A 19,022-nucleotide genomic window follows, 5' to 3' on the forward strand; every position below is an offset into this window, starting at 1 on the left:
CCTCTACTGGGAGGTGTCTTCCAGTTAGGCCACACAGGGGTCTGGGACCCACTTAAGGAGGCAGTTTGTCTATTCTCAGAGCTCAAATGCCATGCTGGGAGAACCACTGCTCTCTTCAGAGCTGTCAGACAGGGCTCTAACTTCTTGATAAAGGTGTTTTAAGGCTATTAACTTTCTTCTTAACACTGCTTTGGCTATATTCCAGAGATTTTGGTAAGTTGTGTCTCTATTTTCATTAGTTTCAAATAATTTTTACATTTCTACTTTAACTTCAGTGTTCACCCAGGAGTTATTCAGGAGTAATTTGTTTAATTTCCATGTATTGTGTTATTTGGAGAGATTTTCTTGGTATTGCTTTTCATTTTTATTGCACTGTGGTCCACGAGTGTACTTGGTTTATGATTTCAGTTGTTTTTTATTTATTGAGGCTTGCTTTATGGCCAAGCATGTATTTTTGTTTGTTTGTTTGTTTTTGGAATATGTTCTGTGTGCAGATGAGAAGAATGTACATTCTGTGGTTGTTAGGTGGAGTGTTCTGTAGACATATATTAGGTCTGTTTGCTCAAGTGTTAAGCTTAATTCCAGAGTTTCTTTGTTAGTTTTTTGCCTCAATGATCTGTCTAACACTGTCAGTGGAATGTTGAAATCTCCAAAATCTCTCACTATTTTTGTATGGTTTTCTAAAGTCTTTTCTTAGGCCAAGAAGAAGTTGTTTATAAATCTGGGTGCTCCAGAGTTGGGTGTGTATTTATTTAGGATAGCTAAAGCTTCTTGTAGGATTGTACCTTTTATCATTATGTAATGCCTTTCATTGTCCTTCTTAACTTTTATTGGTTTAAAGTCTGTTTTATTTGAGATAAGAATAGTGACTCCTGCTCTTTTTAATTTTCTGTTATTGGTAAATCTTCCTCCACTCTTTCACTTTGAGAATTTTTTGTAGAAATGGGATCTGTCTCTCTCACCCAGGCTGGAGTATAGTGGGTATCATCATAGCTGATTGCAGCCTTGAGCTCCTGAATTCAAGAGATTGTCCTGCCTCATTCTCCCAAGGAGCTGGGACTATTGGTGTGCACCACCATGCCCAGCTAATTAAAAAACAAAACATTCTTTTAAGATACAGGGTCTTTCTGTGTTGACCAGGCTTGTCTCAAACTTGTCTTCAAGTGATCCTCCTGCTTCAGCTTCCCAAGTAGCTGAGATCACAGGCTCAGTCCCCCATGCCTGGCTTAGTTTAAAATGAATTCACTTTGTATCTTAAATTTTCTAATATAAATAAGTGCATAATCACAAATACATCTGTATTAGGTATTTTCATTGGAGAGTGTTACATTGAAAACATCACTATAATAAAATATATTTCTAAAACGTATCTAGGATTTTTTATTTTGCTACCAGAAGTATAAATAATTGGAAATAATCTTTGAGTATTACTGTAAAGCAATTTGATCATTGTGTGGTGGTTTTATATAGTATTTAAGTAGTAAAGTCAGGAAACTTTGGAAATTGTTCATGCTTTCAGGTGACTAGAATGCCCTAGCTTTTATGAGTCAGTAGCATACCTAGTAGTTGAGACCTTAGTATAATACATGATTAATAGACTTTCCTGAAACTGTTTTAGCTTCCAAGAGATTTTACTTCATCACATTTTTTATTTCTCTGTAATATTCGTGAGTGTTATATATTGGGAATTGGTCATTAATTCATTCTTTTTTTAACTGAAGCACTCTAACATGAGTTTGAAAAAAACATTGAGCTGGTGATTTCTGCTTTCACATTTTATTACAGCCTCAAAACTTGTTTTATAATGATTTTTAGTGATATTTTAACATCTTTGTGATTTCATGGCTCCGTACATTTGGAAGTTCCATTCCTACTCTTCTAGCTACCAAAAACCTTTCCCTGCCTCCTCTGGCACACTTCTTTCAGCACAGGAGATGAATGTAACCATAGAATTAGGGCCCCATACTTGCATTTTTTCATTACTTTTGTTCTATTGAAGTATCATGATAGCCACAAAAAACATTTCGGCCTACAACTAATTACCTTGCAAATGGTAAATCACTGTGGGTTTAAAATTGTTTGTAATATGACCATTCTTATTACATAGTTAATCACTAGGTGTAAGGGTTTTTCTATTCATTAGTGCTGGAAATAACAGACTGTGCTGCCCATAAGAGACTGAGTTTGATTATAGAGAAAAGAGAGTAAAATGTGAACTTTTCATTCAATGGTATTTTTAATATGATAGGTGCTATATATATAATGACTTTGAAAGTGATCTTTCTTATGTGACTATTTGTAAGATTTCTTTGTTAATAGAAAATGTGTATTTAGAATTTTGTTAAGAGTGTAAGATCTGGACTTCGATGGTTTGGGTTTATATCCTGGCCATTTCCAAAGTACAATTTGGCAAATATATTTAATCCCTCTGTATCTCAGTTTCCTCATTTCACAATGGGCGTACTAATACAATATTTTAGATGGTTATCAGGAGGATTAGCTGAGTTTAATGTAAAGCAGTTAAAACAGCATGTAGTGCTTGGTAAAGTTAGCTGCTATTAGTGAATACTGTAACACATAAAAATTCAAATTATTAATGATTTGGGTGCCTAAATGAAACTTTTTTTTCCCTTAGCTCCTGTTTCTCCTTCTAGAATCCTGAAGAATGTTTAAATTTACCTTGAAGCTGCTAGAGCTCAAGCTTCAGCCCCTGAGCATTTTGGTTTTAATTTTTACTTTTCTGCTTGAAGCGGAGTCCCAAATTATATGTATGTGCTTTAGGCGTAACCAACTTCTCTAAAAATTAATGACTTAAAATAACCACTTATTTTGCTCATGAATCTGTAATTTGGGTAGAGCTTGCAGGGGACTGCTCGTGTGTGCTATATACAGGGTTCCTGGGGCAGCCCACCTGGGGCTGGAATACCCTTTTCCAAGATGTCTCACTCAAGATGGCTGGCAAGTTGATGCTGGCTGTTAGTTCTCCATGTGAGCCACTCTGTGGGGTGACTTGAGCTTCCTCACAGAAGTGGATGCTGCCAGTTTTTAAAGACTTGGGCAGGAAAGCCAGCCTGTCTTTGCTAGAAGTAAATATAGTATTAAGTTCTACTATATTTTATTATTCAAGTGGCTATAGAACCTACATTTAAGAAGAGGGGGACAAACAACCCACCTTTTAATGGAGAAGTGTCAAAAAATTGTGGTTCCATATTTTAAAATCACCACACTGCGTTTGCTATTAATTAAAATAATAACAAGCAAGGTAGCTATTATGGACTACTTTGTTGGAAGTGTACCCATTTGACAGAGGATGTGGTTTCTGGGTTACTTAAGGAAAAAGCCACTTTGACCTCCTGATGATGATAGAGTCATACTTTTTTTTTACACTGGAAGTTTCAACAGAAGCACCAACAAATATATCAGATGTCAAAATGAGTTGTGAGAAATTATCCAAACACAAAATTTCAAAGAATATAACAAAACCAATTATGTAACTTTTGAATTCTCTCACTTACATTGAGTATATAAAAAATTCAAGTGTAAAATCTGAGAGAGAATTTTCTGAGGAGAATTTATACTGGGAGAACTGTGAGGGTGCTGTGAGCATCCCCTGACCCTCTGCCCCTCATGTGTATCTGTGCATCATCTTAAGTGTGGTGAGAAGGGCTTCAACAAACCCCTTGGAGAGTATGATGTTTGCTTCAGGACAACAATGACAAAAGTCCTGATCAATTTCTGAGGGATCTAAGGAGGCCTGTGGTTGTAGGATGGAGGGCAGAGTCTGGATGAACTATATCATCTCCCACAGCGGGGCAAATGGAAGTGAGCCCCAGGGCTGGCTGTGAAACCTGTGGTAAAGATGTTAACCTGAAGTCATTTTAAAGGGATCCTGCCCAGAGAGCAGCCTGTCAGGGAAAGGGGAGCCCAGGAGTACGTTGCTGTGGGCATATTGTCAGAAGCTGAAGCTGAAGGAGGTCTAGATTAGTCAGCTGAAAGAGAAGCAGCCCCTGCATGTTGGGATTGAAGTTGATGGGTCCTGCAGTGAGACCTCGGTAGACACTTAACATGCCACTAGAATGATTCAGCCAAGGACATAGAGAACAAAGCCATCTTACGGCAGTCCAGTCAAGTAAGAATCTTTCTAACCTCTTCTCAGTTCTGACCTTATTCAACCCTCACCTTGCTCTGCCCTTAGTGGGGATGGGAAACCGATTGGCCAGCTGAGGGAGGAAGAAAACTATTGACAGGCAAAAAGAAAAGATGGACATTAACTTTCTCCAGCTGTAAGCCACCAGCTTGCAGCAGTCCCTAGTTGGGGCAGAAGAAGGGTTAATGTTAAATTTAAGTTAGAGCTTTGATTATTATGTGGAGTGTGCCATTAAATATTTTTATTATAAAAGGTTTTCTACATGCACAAAAGTAGAGAGAATAGTAAAATGAACCCCTTTTTACCCCGACTCAGAATTAGCAATTATCAAGATTTTGCCATACTTGTTTCATGTATGTCTACATAATACAGAGTACAGCTATAAAATGTATGGATATTTTCCTACATAACTACAGTGCTTTTATCCTACCTAACAGAACTAACAATAATTCCATGGTGTTGTTCAATAATAAGTCCACCTTCAAATTTCCTTGATTGTCTTGAAAATGTCTTTTTATAGTTGATTTCTTCTAATTAGAATATAATTAAGTTGTAGATATTCTATCCGACAGCAGTCTTCTTGCATCTCTAACCCACCAACTGTGATTTGTTGAAGAAATGTGGCAGTTTGTCCCATAGAATGTCCATGTTCTGAATTTGTTTGTTCTCTTTTTTGGATTACTTCACATGCTTTTTTAGCCCCATTTTTCCTGTAAACTGGAAGTTAGCTCTAAAGCTCCAATTAGATTCAGGTTCTGCTTTTTTGGGCAAGAATGCTACGTCGATATGGTGCTGTGAATTTCATATTGCATTACGTCAGGAGGCACACCGTGTCTGGCTCTACCACTTCGGTGGCATTGGGATTCAGCAGTGGGTTCAGGTGGTGACAGCTCAATCCCTTCATTGTTAAGTTTCCCATTATCTTTATATCTCATTGTTTCATCCACGCATGCTGGCTTTCTTGATTATTTTACTAGGAGTTACAAATAGGTGCTTTTCTAACTCTGTCATTCTTACCTCATTAGCTGGAATTTTTCTGTAAGGAAAAACTTTTTCCATAACAACTTGGCTATTTGGTTACCTGGAAAAGGAGTTTACCTAGGATAGACAGGATAAATGTTTAATTCTTTCCCTTTAAACATTAATTTCAGAGTAAGTAGTTTGTGCCCTAGTTACCTTCAGTGGTGGCCATTGAACTGACTTTCTTTCCATCTTTCTTTTCATCCCTATGAACATATGGATTTATATATTCAATGTGTTTCAAACAGTTACATTCATTATCCCTTTAGATACTCAAAAATTTTAATCTTTAGCCAATGGGAACACTTTCATGTTTCTCTTGTGACGTGACCCCATTACTCTTACATAGTTTCCTTGCTCAAGATGTTCAGTTTGTTTTGCATATTTCTTTCCCCAGATACCAGTCGTTCCTCTAAAGAGTCCTTTTTTCTTGTAATGGGGAATGATGGTTAGAGTCTAAAGTCCGGTCCCTTATGATCCTTACTGTTATTGAATTGTTCATTACTTGGAAGTCTTTTTAGTGGACAGAGCCAGGAAATACGTATTTTTACAAAGAAAAAAAGTCGTGATGTGATACTGATATTTCCAGGTTAAGTTTAACCTTACAGAAACTTTACATAATTTCTTTGATTTTATTGTCATTTCTCTTTTCTGTCTCTCTTCTTTTTTTTTTTTTTTAAATGGAGTCTTGCCCTGTCATCTAGGCTGGAGTGCAGTGGTGCAATCTTGGCTCACTGCAACCTCTGCCTCCCAGGTTCAAGCTATTCCTCCTGCCTCAGCTTCCTGAGAAGCTGGTACTACAGGTGCACACCACCATGCCCAGCTAATTTTTTTTGTATTTTTAGTAGAGATGAGGTTACACCGTGTTGGCCAGGCTGAACTTAAACTCCTGACCACAAGTGATCCTCCCACCTCAGCCTTCCAAAGTGCTGGGATTACAGGCATGAGCCACTGTGCCCGGCATGTTTTCTCTTAAGTAATTATTATTTGCTCTATCCTACAAAATGTATAGTTTCAAAATATATATCCTACAGTATATAAAATATGGTTTCAAAATGTCTATTCTGCAGCATAAAAATTTTAATTTCAAATAATTATACTGATATTACCACTGAGAATATTTAATGAAATATAAGCTTTCTTTACAGCTGTATTTGTCTTTAGAATTTATTCTGCTAGGTATAGACAGTCAAAATACTGTATTCTATAGCCACTAGAATTAATTTGTGTGTGTGCTATTATCACTACTTTATATTCAGTAGCTTTATTTCAGTTATTTGCCAGTGTATATGCTTTTATTTATAAAAGAAACATTGGTGACTTAAAACCTAGTAGAAATGATTATCTATACAGGGAGGAAAAGAATGGGTAAATGAAAGTGAGTGTTCTCTGAATATACATTCTTATATAGGTTTAACTTTGGATTCATATAAATGTGTTATGTATTTAGAAAATAAAAATTAGATTAAACAATCTTCACCTGGAGATGCCCAATAGTCTGATGGAGATATGAGTTTGGAATTTAGGGGAGAAGTTAAGCTGGAGATGTAAATTTGGGAGACAGTGTTTTAAATTACAGATGAGTGAATGAGACCAGAGTGAGTCTGAATGTGGATGAAGCAGTCTAAGCCTGAGAAGTGATATGTCTCGTCACGCAGAGGTCAGAAAGAAGGCAAGAGTTCAGCAAAGGAGGTGGAGGGGCTTCTAGTGAGGTGAAAAGGAAACTCAGAGGAATGTGGTGTCAGGAAGCCACATGAAAACGTGACTCAAGAAGGAGGAACTGACCATGTGCCCTTCCAGTCACTTTTTGTATTGCTATCCTTTCATATGTTCTAAACCACAAATGAATATCTAAAGAGTCGTAAGAGGTAGTTGAAGTTAGGGAAGCAGGAGATGTTTAGAGTGGGAGGGGACAGCTCTGATAATGGCAAAGTGAGTCCAAGTGAGAAGTTGAAGTAAACCAATTCATTGAAAACTTTAATTCGGCGCCTAACTACCTCCTTATAACCTCAGAATTCTCAGCAGATTTTACAGCTTAGATGGAAGTCAGGAATTAAAAGAACATCAAACTGAAATTTTAAGTCAGAATAATAAGAAGCTAAAAAGTATTGTCTTTCATGAATTGTATGGGTAAGAAACAAAAGAGAAAAATAAAGGTATCTTCTATTTTTTTTTAAAGCCAATTGATTAGCCTAAATTTTATGATTGAAGGAAAAGACAATTATCTTGATAGAAAGTGAGGGCGGAGTGGGTGGTATGACTTCAAAGTGTTCTGCACGCTGGACACATTGATCAAAGGCAAAATAATAAAAGAAGCAAGTCTGAGGAGTCATTACATTATTACAAAAAGACTCCCTGTGTTTCAATTTATGACACCAGAGTTCCTAAGGCGAAGTCAAGAGATGAAAGATACCATAGTTGATGCACTCAGTGAATTCTGGTAATGGCTTCCTTTTCACTTGTGAATTTTCTTCAAAGGTAAGTTTTAGGTACAAAGGATTTCACAGAAGGATGTGAAATACATATATATGGAGGGAAACTGGCTTGTCTCCTCAAGCAATGTATTGTGGCTGAGAAGGAATGTGGGGAATGGAAGAAAAGGAGAAAAACAGCTTGGTAGAAATACAATAGATGATCTGTTACTTGTTTCAATGTCTGTATGCTTGTGTTGACTAAATGATATTTTTGCCTTTTTTATTTTATAAAAACATTTGACATGTACGAAACAAGAAGTTCCCTGTTTGCTTATGGGTGGAGAACACATTCATCTAATTCTCACTATAAGGTTGTAATTAAGCCCTGGGTGTTTATACTCACAATTCAGGTGCTAGATTATGGGTATTCAGTGATCATAGTTTTAAGGTTTTGGTTCAGAGTTCTAATTTTTGAAATTTTGCTTTTCGAAAACAGCATCAGAAATGACCAAAAATAGAATATATTCAATGTAGAAACTATTGAAAACATAGAAAAGCACAAAGAAACACCAAAATTACTGAAAAAATTACCTAAAGGTTGACTACTGTTCTTCCAGTGCTTTTCTATGGATATACTCACTTTTATAAATAAATATATTTGCACATTTATTCTATTTGAATGTAAAATATTCCATTTTAAATTAACATGCTGCATCATAAAACTCATTTAAAATATACTCTGATATTTTGTGATACTACTTATTATTTTAAATAATTATATAGTAAGTATTAAAACGACACATTTTGTTGTATTTCATTTGAGGAATTAATGTGAATTCAAACAGCGGCATCAGAAACAGAGATGTTTCATTATCTATTGCTACGTAAGAAGCCATGTCCAAACTTAGTGGCTTAAATTAACTTATGATGATCTCTCACAGGTGTAGGGTTTGAAGGACTTAGCTGGGCTCTTCTTCCTTGGGATGTGTCATAGAGTTGCAGCCCAATAATGGCTGAGGCTGATGTCATCTGTTTAATCATTCATGTGTCTGATGTCTGAGTTGTGATGTCATGTCTGGACATGACATGTATGGATGGCTGGAGGCTAACTAGGTATGTCTCTTTCCATATAGCCATTCCATGTGGCTAGCTCTATCAGATCCCTTATACTGTGGTGTCTTCCTCTGGGATAGGCATTCCAAGAGGACTGGGCAGAAACTTCAAAACAACTTAATGACGTAGCTTCAGAGACCAAGAATGTCAAATTTCTGCTACATTCTTTTGATTAAGCAAGTCACCAAAGCCCAGATTCAAGGGGAGAGGACTTAGACTCCATTTTCAAAGTGAGGAATACCAAAGAATTTGCAGTTCCTGTTATACATTAAAAGTGGCCCCATCCAATTTGAAAGTATAATAATGCACTGTTATTTTAATGTTCTGTAATAACAGACGTATCAGTCATGTTATATTTTCATTTAAATACTATTATGGAAAAATGGCACTTGTGTGTTTTTTTAAATAAAAATGCTGTCATAGTATTTTTGTATTGTATTTATCCTACTTGTTACCCTTGAACACTTCCCAATGTCTATAGTTTTCATAATTTTTTTAATTTTAATTTTTGTGGTTATATAGTAGGTATATAATTTATGGGTTACATGAGATTTTTTGATTCAGACATGCAATGCATAATAATCACATCCGAGTAAATGGGGTGTCCATCAGCTCAAGCATTTATCCTTTGTCATAAAATACTTTTAATGAGGCTGAGCATGATGGCTCACGCCTGTAATCCCAGCGCTTTGGGAGGCCAATGTGGGTGGATCATTTGAGGCCAGGAGTTCGAGACTAGCCTGAGCAACATGGCCAAACCCCAGCCTTTCTAAAAATACAAAAAATTAGCCAGGCGTGGTTACAAGCCATACTTGTAATCCCAGCTACTTGGGAGGCTGAGGCATGAGAATCGCTTGAACCCAGGAGGCGGAGGTTGCAGTGAGCTGAGGTCACACCACTGCACTCCAGTCTGGGCAACACAGCAAGACTCTGTCTCAAAAAAAAAAAAATATATATATATATATATATATTTTCATATTTTTCTGATATATCACTTCTGAAATTATGTAAAGATTATCCACTGGTTAGATAAAATAGTTACTATAATAATGACAAAATAATTGTTCACTTTAAATTGAAGTGGGGTTAAGCAAACCAGTATACAGTATAAAGAGCTAAAATAACTAGAGATTTGGTAAAGGAAAGGCATAATTGCTGATGGCTCAATGCTTAACTGACCACTAGGGAATTGTAAATGATTGAAAAAGTCAACCAATCCGGGACACTTAAAGTGAATTATTGTTTTAGTAGCTAAAAATACTTTGAACCTGAAGTCCCACTTGTTGAAGCATTCTTTTAGTAGCAATGGTTTTGTTCATGTAAATGGGGTGAATTAATAAAAATAACACAAGTTATTGAATGGTTAACATAAGTTAGGCATTGTGCTAAGTATATTACATAATGATTTCAGTGAATCCTCACAACTGCTTTTTGAGGTGGATGATTTAATTTCACATTTTCAGATGAGAAAACAGGTTTAGAGACACAACTGAGATTTAGAGATGCTAAGCCACTTGCCAAACTAATATAGATAATAAGGAGTGATTCAGGATGTAACTTAGGTGATGTGAACTCAAAACAAATGTTTGGAGTATGAAAAACAGTGTGGAGATTCCTTAAAGAGCTAAAAGTAGATATGCCATTTGATCCAGCAGTCCCACTCCAGGGTATCAACCAAGAGAAAAAGAAGTCATTGTACGAAAAAGATACTTGCACACGCATGTTTACAGCAGTACAATTCACAATTGCAAAAATATGGGACTAGCCCAAATGCCCATCAGTCAACAAGTGGATAAAGAAAATGTGGTATATATGTTCCATGGAGTACTACTCAGCCATAAAAAGGAATGAAATAATGGCATTTGCAGCAACCTGGATGGAATTGGAGACCATTATTCTAAGAGAAGTAACTCAGGAATGGAAAACCAAACATTGTATCTTCTCATTCCTAAAACATTGTATCTTCTCATTGATAAGTGGGAGCTAAGCTATGAGGATGAAAAGGCATAAGAATGATACAATGGATTTTGGGGACTCAGGGGAAAGGGTGGTAAGAGGGTGAGGGATAAAAGACTACACATAGGGTTTAATTAGATCCTGTTTGTCTATTTTGGCTTTTGTTGCCATTTGTTGCTTTTGGTGTTTTAGTCATGAAGTTTTTGCCCATGCCTATGTCCTGAATGGTATTGTCTAGGTTTTCTTCTAGGAAAGAGCTTCTGCACAGCAAAAGAAACTACCATCAGAGTGAACAGGCAACCTATGGAATGGGAGAAAATTTTTACAATCTACCCATCTGACAAACGGCTAATATCCAGAATCTACAAAGAACTTAAACAAATTTACAAGAAAAAAACAACAATCCCATCAAAACGTGGGCAAAAGGATATGAACAGACACTCCTCAAAAGAAAACATTTATGCAGCCAACAGACACATGAAAAAATGTTCATCATCACTGGTCATCAGAGAAATGCAAATCAAAACCACAATGAGATACCATCTCACGCCAGTTAGAATGGCAATCATTAAAAAGCCAGGAAACAACAGATGCTGGAGAGGATATGGAGAAATAGTAACGGTTTTACAAGGTTGGTGGGAGTGCAAATTAGTTCAACCATTGTGGAAGACAGTGTGGCGTTTTCTCAAGGATCTACAACTAGAAATACCATTTGACCCAGCAATCCCATTACTGGGTATATATCCAAAGGTTTATAAATCATGCTACTGTTAAGACACATGCACACGTATATTTATTGTGGCACTATTCACAATATCAAAGACTTGGAACCAGCCCAAATGTCTATGAAAGATAGACTGGATTAAGAAAATGTGGCGCATGTACTCTATGGAATACTATGCAGCCATAAAAAGTATGAGTTCATGTGCTTTGCGGGGACATGGATGAAGCTGGAAACCATCATTCTGAGCAAACTATCATAAGGATAGAAAGCCAAACACCACATGTTCTCACTCATAGGTGGGAATCGAACTATGAGAACACATGGACTCAGGCAGGGGACGTCACATTCTGGGGCCTGTCATGGTGTGGAGGGGTGGGGGAGGAATAGCATTGGGAGAAATACCTAATGTAAATGATGAGTTGATGGGTGCAGCACACCAACATGGCACATGTATACCTATATAACAAACCTGCACATTGTACACATGTACCCTAGAACTTAAAGTATAATAATAATTACAAAAAGACTACACGTTGGGTACAGTGTATGTACACTGCTTGGGTGAGGGGTGTATCAAAATCGTAGAAATCCCACCAAAGAACTTACTCATGTAACCAAATACCACCTGTTCTCCTAAAACCCATTGAAATAAAAAAAAAAAAAATACAGTATTCAAAGAAAAACTTTTATCATTAACTGTGATCTTGATAGGAGTTTTTTTGGTATAAGCTTTTTGTCAAATTAGCAAATTCTCTTGTATTCCAAGCATGCTAAGAGTTTTGTGTTTTTTACATAACTTTATTGATATATAATTAAATTAAAATAAACTTCATGTTTAAATTGTACAGTTTGATCCACTATTACAGATGTGTACATCTACGGAAACATTACTACAATATAAATAATGAACATTTTTATAATCCACCCCCCAAAAAAACACAAGTGTTTGTAAGTCTGTGTAATATGATTTCTTCTTAAAATAAAAAAAGTATAAATTGGTAATTTGGAATATGATTAGGTTTAGGGTAGAAGAGGATGCAAAGGTAAATAAAATATGACACTCTTTGTTATGGTTTGGCTGTGTCCCCACCCAGATTTCATCTTGAATTGTAGATCCCATAATCCCCACATGTCATGGGAGGGGCCAGATGGGAGGTAATTGAGTCATGGGGGCAGTTACCTCCATGCTGTTCTCATGATAGTGAGTGAGTTCTTATGAGTTCTGATAGTTTTTTAAGGGACTCTTCCTCCTTCGCTCAGCACTTCTCTCTCCTGGGGCATGTTTGCTGCTGCTTCTGCCATAATTGTAAGTTTCCTGAGGCCTCCCCAGCCACTCAGAACTGTGTGTCAATTAAACATCTTTCCTTTATAAATTACTCAGTCTCAGGCAGTTTTCTATAGCAGTGTGAGAACAGACTAAACACCCTTCTTAAAAAAAAACAAAATCAGAGTAGTGGGTGATCTATGTAGTTATAAAACAAAGAATAATATTACAGGTGATTTATAGAAAAGATATGATCAACTCGTCTTCACTGTGGGGACACAGGACAGAGGCAGAGGGTAGTTGGGAGGTGTTACACTTAGTTTTGGTTTGATACATGTTTGAGGGACTGGTAGGACGTTTGGAGATATGCAGAAGTCAGTTTAAAGTGTGAGCATGATTGGGGATTTATTTCTTTAAGAATAATTATTGCCACTATAATCAGAATAGCTTGCCAGAAACTTCGAGGTAGCTCAGTGGAAGTGTCTTGATAGCTGACAATATGAGTCTTGTTCTGCAAGATGTAAATATCAATGGGGAAAGTTGTTCTGTGGCTATTATAGATTTTGGAAATGTTGAATAAAAGTTGTATTCTTTTAGGCCTTTTTAGGGTTTGTTATAGACTTTAAGTATTTTGAATATTTAAGAAGGTTGTTTAGTATCTGCACAAATGTGTTTCCTAAATGTATTTCTGACAGAATTCTTTCATGTGATCAAAATGTGGGCATAGCATTGCATAGACCACACTGGGAAATATTGGTTGGAACTTAAATGAAAGGATAAGAGTTGTATAGGGAGACTTTTACAGGGACCAGGCAAAGCTGAGATTGCTCAGAGGACAGGGTTAAATCTGATATTGAAGGGAAGGAGGGAGTTGAAGTGGAAGCTTGAAGAGGAAACCAGGTGAGAATGGGAAGCTTTTTGTAGATAAGAAGAGTGCATTTGTGGGATAGGGAGCAAAGGAGAGAGAGAAGGAGGGAGAGAGAAGAGAGGAAGAAGATAAGAAGAAGATAAATTAATAGAGGTAAAATCTTAAACATGAAAGAATGAGGTCAGAAGCATACATGGTGGGTTGCTCTTAGAGAAGAGTATGGGTGTTCCATGTTTGGAAACAGTCTATGGAGATAGAGGTGGATAATTTTGAGGGAAGGGAAATAAAATCTTTTAAATGTTTGAACTATTACAAAAATTTAAGGGTGGACAGTTAATATTGATGGGGAATCTGATGCAATAATGAAAGCAAATAAGAATAAACATTCTTATTTTAAGTATATGAAGATATACTAATTCATTTTTCAGTAACTGTTCATGCAGTAGTGTGGAGGGCATAGTTGGGAGGCAAGAACAGATTTAAAAAGGATTTACTTTTTCTTAGGAAAAAACTCACTCAAGATGGGATCCGATTTAAATGCCTTGATTTTAGTCATGTTTACTGCAGTGTATCCACGCCTTCAATTATGCCTGGCAGATAGTAGAGAGTCAGTGAGTACTTTTGGAATGCCATTGAATGATGAATGAATGTTAGACACAGCCACAGCACATCAATAGTGCCCACATGCCGCACATGGCTTTCCTTTAAGCTCTTTCAAACTTGTGTCCATGAACGAAAAGACTAAGCTCTTGAAAAGACTTGGCACTAAGCCCTATAGCCAGAGGGAGCTGCTTAGGGACCCTGTGGGCTAAAGATAGCACTAAAGAAGTGGCATAGGCAGTGGACCGTTTCTCCTCTGAAGAATTGTGCTGACCTGTGCCAGGAGTTGGGGCTAGCGAGGCACAAGGGACACAGCCTGAAGTAGCAGACCTGGACAGATGGAAGAAGACTGACTTAAGACAGGGCATCAGGTACCGGAGGTTAGTGGCAGCTGAATTACTGTAGTCTGGGAGACACCAGACGCCCTTTAGGAATGCATTAGCCACTGAAATTCTTAGAGCATACAAGTAGGGGAACTCCAAGTGGTAAAAATGGATTTCCTGCCAGCATGATGCATGGCATCTTGAGTAGGATTTAATTTAATTTGGAAAATAATGGAGTGCTGACACATTTGCACTATGGGTGTTGTGGACTAGTTCATACTTGTTACATGCTAGGTATTCCAAGGAATTAATAATCTTTGTTACATCACAGCTATAAGACAATTTTAATCAAATGTATCAATCTAACCCTATTATCCCTCCAATCCCAGCAGAGTAATGAAAGAGGGTTTTGGCTGCATTTAAAACAAAAAACTCCACCAAATCCTTTAAGAACAGGAAAAGAAGAGAAACATTTAATTTTGGAATATGTGTAGGTAGTAGCTCGTGGCCATAAAAAAGCCCAAAGAGTAGAGTTTTAAGGTAAGAAAAGAAATTAGAGGGTTAGAGTAAATGTGTTGAGAAAAACACAGGTGTACTTACAAAGTATGTTCATGAAAGTCAGAAAAAGTAAAGCTAGTATAGTATTAGGCATTTACTTCTCTACAAAGATGAATTTAAATCAAACCTAATGAATACCTTATTTAAAATTTTAAATAAAAAGTTTTACAAAACGTTTTGTACAGCTCTGACCCATCTAAATGATCAGTTGTTGATAAACTCTTAGGCATTCCCTAAACTGGAACATTTTCATCCCTTGACATGGAATTTTTAAATGTTCTGACCGATGTTATTAACATTTTTATAAATACATCAGTCTGAAATGAGTTTACCCTGGAGTTAGTGTCACTTCTAGAGAGTACTTAACAATCTTCAATGGATTTAGCAAAGAGTATTTTCACATTTGGTTTTTACCTGATTGATAAATGCTTTTGTAATCTTATCAAGCATTATAGAAAGTCATTAAAAAATTGATTTCAGGCTTTATCATCATATTTTTTATTTGTAAGCTTCTGTGTAACTGAGAAGTCAGAGAAGCCCAATCTCAGAGATTTTTCCTTAGAGATATAAGCATATCAAAACATTGTAACATACCGAGATGACATGAAATCTCACAAGTTCAATGTGTATGAGACAGATGGAGAAATAGTACTGTAAAGTCATTGGCTTCAAACTTCCTGGGATGGAAATGTTTGTAATCCAGGCTTAGGTTTTACAAGTTTGAAATTGATGGAGGATTGTAGAAGTTGGGGGAATTATAGAGCATGTTCAGGTATTTTGGTTGCAAATTAAGGCTCTTATTTTAATAGAATTTTGTACAGTCCTTGAGGCCCTGTGGAAAATTGTTAGTTGAAGGGATTGAATGTCTATAAAATACTAAATATCTTGTTTTAGTTTGGTAAATGGCTCCTGGTAGTGACAATAGATAATATGACACGCAAATACCTTGCAAATGGGAAAGAGGTAGTACTTAGCTGGACCATAAGTGATCTTCCAGAGCTTTACCTAATTCATTTGAGCATCAAATATATATTTATTATTATTATGCTTTAAGTTCTAGGGTACATGTGCACAATGTGCCATTTTGTTACATAGGTATACATATGCCATGTTGCTTTGTTGCACCCATTAGCTTGTTATTTACATTAGGTATTTCTCCTAATGCTATCCCTCCCCCTTACCCCCGCCCCACGACAGGCCCCGGGGTGTGATATTCCCCGCCCTGTGTCCATGTGTTCTCATTGTTGAACTCCCATTTGTGAGTGAGAACATGCAGTGTTTGGTTTTCCGTCCTTGTGATAGTTTGCTGAGAATGATGGTTTCCAGCTTCATCCATGTCGCTGCAAAGGACACGAACTCATCCTTTTTTATGGCTGCATAGTATTCCATGGTATATATGTGCCACATTTTCTTAATCCAGTATATCATTGATGGACATTTGGGTTGGTTCCAAGTTTTTGCTATTGTGAATAGTGACGCAACAAACATACATGTGCCTGTGTCTTTGTAGTAGCATGATTTATAATCCTTTGGGTATATACCCAGTAATGGAATTGCTGGGTCAAATGATATTTCTAGTTCTAGATCCTTGAGGAATCACCATATATTTAGCCAGATTAATAAAATGTTTATTTTTCTTCATATCTTTGGTAAATTCACACAATTCCATTTTGTGTCAAAAGTAATAAATGAAAGTGAGAACCAGAAAACCACACATTTGTGAACAAAATTAAATAAAAACCTACATCTTTTTAAAAACAAAAATTTAAAAAAAGATGCATTAAAAAACCAAACAGACAAAATATCCTTTCACTTAGAAGCAAGGGAAAACCCGGCCGGGTGCGGTGGCTCATGCCTGTAATCCCAGCACTTTGGGAGGCTGAGGTGGGTCGATGACCTGAGGTCGGGAGTGCAAGACCAGCCTGACCAACATGGAGTAATTTTGTCTCTACTAAAAAATACAAAAATTAGCCGGATGTGGTGGCGCATGCCTATAATCCCAGCTACTCAGGAGTCTGAGGCAGGAGAATCGCTTGAACCCGGGAGGCGGAGGTTGTAGTGAGCTGAGATCACGCCATTGCACTCCAGCCTGGGCAACAAGAGCGAAACTCCGTCTCAAAAAAAAAAAACAAAAAAAAAACAAAAACAAACAAAAAAAAAAAAACCAAAAAAAAACAAGGAGCAAGGGAAAACCAATTTTTCTAAATAAGCCTTGTGTTAAATAGGAAATCATATCTGTGGCAGTAGGCTTTTTAGAATTTCATAATATAACAGACATTTTAGAATATCATAACACTAGGAACTCCACTTACCAAACCTGAGATGCAGCCAAAACTGTACATGAAGCAAAACCATATCTTTTAAATAATAAAAAGTAACTTGGTTTTCAATTTATGAATCTTAAAAAAATACCATACTAAACCAATCAGGATAGAGAATTGATAAAGATTAAAAATGAAATTGATGAATTAGAAAACAGAAAAGCATTGGACTTAATCCCAGATCAAAATAACCAAATAAAGTCAGTAGTCTTATAACTTCATTTTACCCTGCTGGTAAGTGTCAGAGTACTCTAAGGGCATAGATGCTAGACCCTGCTGCATTTTCTTCAGTGTGAAGGTTGGAATTATCCAACTGGCCAATTAGTCTAAATTCTGGGTAACAGTTTATATCTTTAATGGCTAGAAAGTGGTTTGCAGGTGATACTGCTGGAGACTATAATTGCTTGAGGAAGCCAAGGAAATGGAGTAAAGACCATCAGTCTGTTGGGGATTGCTGGAGGCTTGGACAATAAGGGTGTGCAAGCATCACTACAACCTGGAACATTATGATCAAGAGTCTTATTAACAGAAGAAATAATGAATGTAAACACATGATTTCAGAGAGTATTTGAAGACGAAAATCTGCAATTGTCAATTAGCCTTTTGGCAACATATCTCCATAAACATGCTGTAATGATCCTGTATTCCATAAATTCTTTTAGGCTACCGTGCATGTATCCCGTTCATCTTCCAATTAGATTCCATTCCCAAGTTCTGCACATTTACAATACAACATCCTGACAATGTTTTGATGCCTGGTACAGTTTTTAATAAGTGGGTAGATGGATGGGAGGAAGTAAGTTTGTTTGATTTAATGGAAAGCAGTAAGAGATTTTCAAAAGGGGTGAGGGGTGCTATACATAATGACTTCCTTCCAAAGTATTTGATATGGAAAAGAGGGAAAGAGTAACTTTGCAGTGGAGCATCCTGACAAATACTTCCTCGGCCAGGTAACCAAGCTCAACATCAGTAGTGATAAGTTATGTTGATAGTATGTACCTTTTGTGTAAGTGATGAGAAGGTCTTTTTGCCTTTTTTGGTCTTCCCCAAAACCAATAACCCCAGTCTAATCATGAGAAAGTTATCAGACAAATCCTAACTGAGGGACATGCTCCAGAATACCTGACTGCATTCCTCAAAAGCGCCAAGGATCGAAAATAAGAAAACTCTGAGGAAATGTCACAGCCAAGAGGAGCCTAAGGAAACATGACAACCCAACGTAATGTGGTGTCCTGGATGTGATCCTGGAACAGAAAAAGAAAATTAGCTAAAAACTAAAAATACTGGAAAAAAGTGTTGACTTTAATTAGTCAAATTGTATTATACTTTGTATTTCTATTTTGTTATAGAAATGATTAATAGACATTAAAAAATCAAGATAAAAAGTAATGGTGGTAGCTCAGCAGAAGATGGGTGGTTAAAAGATTTGTGGTGTTTAAGCCTGAAGACAGACTGGGCACGTGCAAAGTGGTGTGGCAGTGGTTTCCCTTTCAAAACACTTTCAGGGCCTCTTGATCTAACTTTTGGTGTCTATCATTTCTTTTTCTTCTTTTTTTTAAACCTGGAGGAACCACCAATTATTACAGATGAAATACAAACGTTTTTTTTCTAACCATGAAAAGTACTGTTCTCCTTCTCTGAGGTCATACATGTAGCTGGGAGGATAGGCATCTGCAAAGTTCCCAGACCTCTACCTGTGCTTCCCATGCCAGTT

The 19,022-nt window shown here is 36.8% G+C and overlaps 1 protein-coding gene across 1 annotated transcript in view; it reads left to right on the forward strand.

Moving 5' to 3' along the window:
* The window catches only part of ADGRV1 (adhesion G protein-coupled receptor V1), a 596,733-nt gene that overhangs the window by 17,052 nt on the left and 560,659 nt on the right, over positions 1-19,022 (forward strand). The window lies entirely within an intron of this gene.

This window comes from Mandrillus leucophaeus, unplaced genomic scaffold (assembly GCF_000951045.1).
Source record: "Mandrillus leucophaeus isolate KB7577 unplaced genomic scaffold, Mleu.le_1.0 Scaffold187, whole genome shotgun sequence".
NCBI lineage: Eukaryota > Metazoa > Chordata > Mammalia > Primates > Cercopithecidae > Mandrillus > Mandrillus leucophaeus.